Here is a 4,860-nt window from a genome sequence, read left to right as displayed (position 1 = left end):
GCTGGGAAGAATTGAAAAAATATAAGCACTCGTGGAGGAGTTGGGAGAGGGAGATCAAATAGCCTAGAGTCTAAACCCCAGGACAGGGATCTTGTGATTTTTATATCAAGTGTCACACTGTACATTCATTAAGTGCAGTATTAATAACTATAGGAGCTTGATAAATCATTAATTTTGCATAGGCAATTAATTGGTGCTAATGGAGTCTGTGGTAATGCAAAGCATCACAATGCATTATCCAGTATCGTAACAACCCTATAGTTAAGGCCCGATTGAGATTTGCATTAAAAGCATAAATTAAATTCCTTTGTTATGTTTGAATTATTACTTATAATAGACAGTGCATGGGAGCCTTAGCCAGACCCCACTGTGTTAGCTGCTGTACAAACACAAAACAAAAAGATGGTCCCTGCTCCAAATATATTAATATTCTCCCTAAAGTCCTTGCTTGCTAGTTAGCAAGTCATAATCATTTTAAAAATTACCCCTTCTGATAGCATTATGTGGGAAGTCTTTTTTTTTTAGATCCTTTCACTAAGTTCCTGAGGATGTCAATTTGAAAAATGACCTGGTTGAAGACTTTCAAAACCTAATACACAGACTAAATTTATGCGAAAATCTTTTATTTATTAGTACTTTTAGTTATAATAACCTTTTCTGTTTACATTAAATGTTAATATTTTATCTTGCCTCAGAGATGTTTGTAATTCCTGGTTTGGAATCTCAGTTTTCATTTTTTTAAAATTGCTTCCATTCCACATGAAGATTACTATGAAACTGTGAACTGAGTGTTACTGATGCAGTCTTGTCTTTTTAAGGATATGTCTACACTACACAGCTTTTAGCAACAAGGCAGTATTGCTACAGCCCTGTCACTAAAAGTCAGCATGTGCAAACGCTGTTTGTCAGCACTTTTGTCAACAAAATACTTCTACCCCCAACAAGGGGGTTTTGCTTTGTCGGTGGCAGAGCACTTCTGTCAACAAAGCAGCATTCATACTTTCACTTAGAATGTAAGAACGGCCATACTGGGTTAAACCATAGGTCCACCTAGCCCTGTATCCTGTCTTCCGACAGTGACCAATGCCAGGTGCCCCAGAGGGAGTGGACAGAATAGGTAATCATCACATGATACCTCCCCTGTCACCAATTCCCAGCTTCTGACAAATAGAGGCTAGACACCATTCCTATCCATCCTGGCTATTAGCCAACAATGGACCTATTCTCCATGAATTTATCTAGTTCTTTTTTGAGCCCTGTTAAAGTCCTGGTCTTCACAACATCCTCTGACAAGGAGTTCCATAGGTTGACTGTGTGTTATGTGAAAAAATGCTTCCTTTTGTTTGTTTTATACTTTATACCTGTTATTTTCATTTGGTGACCCCTAGTACTTGTGTTATGGGAACAAGTAAACAACTTTTCCTTATTCACGTTCTCCATACCAGTCATGATTTTGTATAGAACTCTATTAAATCCCCCCCCCCTTAGTTTTCTCTTTCTAAGATGAAAAGTCCCAGTCTTTTTAATTTGTCCTCCTATGGCAGCCGTTCCAAATCTCTAATAATTTTTGTTGCCCTTTTCTGAACTTACCACAGCAAAATTTTGTCATTGGTGGAGGGTCAGTTAGTACCTGTGAATAACAAAAGGTTTTGTCAATCAAGAGCAAGTGTAGACATAGCCTAAGTCTGCTGAGTGACTGAAGCCATAGTTGGAAGAGATGTGAACTATTCTTTACATTTCAATGAAGCTGCACTGACATGGGATCAGCAGTGGAAGAATTACCTGCAATGTTACAATATGTGTAGCTCAGGACACTGTGACTCTGACATCAAGGATATTGATGTTCAAAGAGCCCAGTCCTGCAGCTTTCATGGCTTGTCTATACAGGGAAGTTACCCAAGAATCAGGCAGGGTGTTAGACCAATAGCTCTTCTGGTATAATTCCTCGTTTGGACACTTTTATTCTGGAATGAGAATGTCCAGGCACAGAGCTATTCAAGAACAGCTGTCATGGAAACAGGTTGGACTTCTCTGGTCCAGCACACTCAGGACTTGATGGTTCACGCTTCACACAGCGTGTTGTCAACCTGTGGACCTCCTTGCCAGAGGAGGCTGTGAAGGCTAGGACTATAATAGAGTTTAAAGAGAAGCTGGATAAATTCATGGAGGTTAGGTCCATAAAAGGCTATTAGCCAGGGGATAAAATGGTGTCCTTGGCCTCTGTTTGTCAGAGGCTGGAGAGGGATGGCAGGAGACAAATCGCTTGATCATTGTCTTCGGTCCACCCTCTCTGGGGCACCTGGTGCTGGCCACTGTCGGTAGACAGGATACAGGGCTAGATGGACCTTTGGTCTGACCCAGTATGGCCGTTCTTATGTTCTTATGTTATGTTCTTATGGTTCCTGAACGAGGGAATTTGCCTGAGCAGGGGAGGTCCCTGACCCCAACTCCACTACTGGGGTTGCCATGTCCCCGTCCCCAGCCCCGGCTCTGTTACCCAGGCTGCCACAGCTGCTGCATCTCCAGCCCTGCTAGCAGGGCTGCCATGGTGGCTACCACATCCCAGGCCCTGGAACCACTATTAGGGCTGCTGCATCCCTGGCCTGGTAATGCTGCTGCTTCATCCCCGGTTGTGCTACCCGGACTCTGGCTCCAGTCCCATCCCCAGCCCTGCTGGGCTCTGAGACACCAGCCCTCTTGCCATTGGGGCTCCCTGTTATGCTTATAAGAAGCACACGGGATCTTTTTCAGGGGGATAAGGCAACACGCCGCATTTATTGATAATATAACAAAGTAGCATGTGCATTTACACACACACGCACACATCCTGATGATGGAATGTGTCAGCATCTCTTCTTCTTCTGCCAATGAGGCTTGTGGGACAGCAGGGTGGAGGTGTTGTGGGGCCTACTTGGTCCCGGCCCAATGCCCCCTCAAATGGGTCAATGAACAAAGTAACTCTGACATGGAACCTGCAGAAGTGGATTGCCCAACATCTGCCTGACACTTTGGATGAGGTCTGTGAGGCCAATTACCATGAAAGTTGAGATTCCATCACATTTAACTAGCCTTGTGTTGGTTCTAGCACCACACAGACCCAAGCCTGCTTTCTACAACCCTCCCACGCCCAATAACTCACCACAGAACTTCCACAAATAAAAGCCATTTACCAGGCACTTCCTCTACTATTTGTGCTTCCCCAACCTCCAACTGCTGCAACTGGCTAGACTTCTCCAGGGTAGAAAATAACTCCTGCCTGCATGCAGCTGTGGACACTGAATTGTCCTCTGGTTTTAGGCCCCTTTCCCCTCAACACCCTCATCCCCAATTTCCTCCTCCTGGCTCCGTCCACTCTGGGATGGCCCCTGAGGCCTGGAAGTATCCCCAGGGGTTGTTAGAGTGGAGGTGGGGTTGCCCCTAGGCATGTCATCTAACTCTTTGTAGAACCAGCAGGTCATGGGTGTCGCACCAGAGTGGTGGTTTGCCTCCTGCATCTTGTGGTAGGCATTTCACAGCTCCTTCACTTGGATCCTGCTCTACAGTGCTTCCCTGTCATAACCCCTTTCGGTCGTGCATTTTGATAGTTGCTCTTAGGTATCATCATTCTGATGGCTGGAGTGCATCTGGGATTGGACTAGTGTCCTCTCCCCAAACGCTGATGCGGTCCAACACCTTTGCATGACTCCAAACAGGGGATCTCCTGGTGTCTGGAGCAGGCAAGGCCAGCTGGAAAGTTGTGCTGAGAATGCATCATGTGTCACTGAGCAAACAGGAAGGGGATTTTAAAAAAGAAGCAAAGGACAGGTCTGAGGGTTGGTCACCTGACAGTAGAGTTCAAACCAATGACCAGAGAGGTGAGAACGGGCATTGTGGGTGTAGTAAGTAGAGAGTCGGTAATATGGAGTCAGGAGGCCTGAATAACGAGCTGTACCATAAAGACAGCAACAGGCCTGGAATCTAGTGAGCAAGACTTTGGTTCAGTAACACAGGAGCCAAGAAAGAGGCCCTATTGATAGTTGTGTGATTGTGTAGGTCGAGCATGGAAGGACATGGGAGCCACCGGGTACAGACTATAACCCAGAGGGGAGTAGCAGAACATGTTAATAAGAAACGTCTTGGTACCAACGACTCCCCAAAAACTAATGTACACACCGACCTAGGTTCAGGACCGGGTCGAAGATGATAGCATGAAGGATAGTAAGTAAGCCCCCTTTCCAGAAGGTGAGGGGTGGTAACTAGGCAACAGAGGGTGGCAACCTGGTATGTAAAGAAGTGAAGTAAGTTGTTTGTACGTGTCTATAAAAGGGCACTGCAAACGATGAGCACCGACCAACCTTGGGGAAGGATGCACTAGGCACCTGAAATGGGATGTGTCTACAGAATGCACAGTGGCTTCACATTGGCTAACCACTGTTAATATCTGTTATTTGGCAATAGGCCTGAAATGTGTTGGTACATTGTCAATGCTTGCAGAATGCACCGTGGCTTGGTGTTAAGACTTTCTGCTGACAACTGTTAATGCATAGCATTTGGCAATAAACCTGCTCGATTGGTTTCATCCTTGCCTGAATCTGTCGTTTCTGGGGCTCTCAGAGATCCACTGTGTTGACCCAAGTGCACAGGGTCTAACACTTTAGATAAAGGGAGCACACGCACGCAGCCAGAAGTTTATCATCACTGACTGAGTCGAGGACCTATCAGGAATGAACTGGGACAACCCCAAAACCCTGACTGACGACAGTGGAATAGGTGCTTGAAGCCAGTCACAGCACTGTAGTACACCAGGGCATCCACACTGGCACCCCAAGGCTATAGCCACTGTGCAGAAAGCTCTCCTCCTCTTGTTGAGGTGGTTTACCT

The 4,860-nt window shown here is 45.8% G+C and overlaps 1 pseudogene; it reads right to left on the bottom strand.

Annotated features, from left to right (window-relative positions):
* Positions 1–3,135: 3,135 nt before the first annotated feature.
* Positions 3,136–3,868, bottom strand: LOC149524627 (uncharacterized; annotated as a pseudogene).
* Positions 3,869–4,860: the final 992 nt, after the last annotated feature.

The sequence above is a fragment of the Pelodiscus sinensis genome, chromosome 3 (genome assembly GCF_052426305.1).
Source record: "Pelodiscus sinensis isolate ZL-2025 chromosome 3, ASM5242630v1, whole genome shotgun sequence".
In the NCBI taxonomy this organism is placed as follows: Eukaryota; Metazoa; Chordata; order Testudines; family Trionychidae; genus Pelodiscus; species Pelodiscus sinensis.
This window is presented reverse-complemented; position numbering and strand designations above follow the sequence as displayed.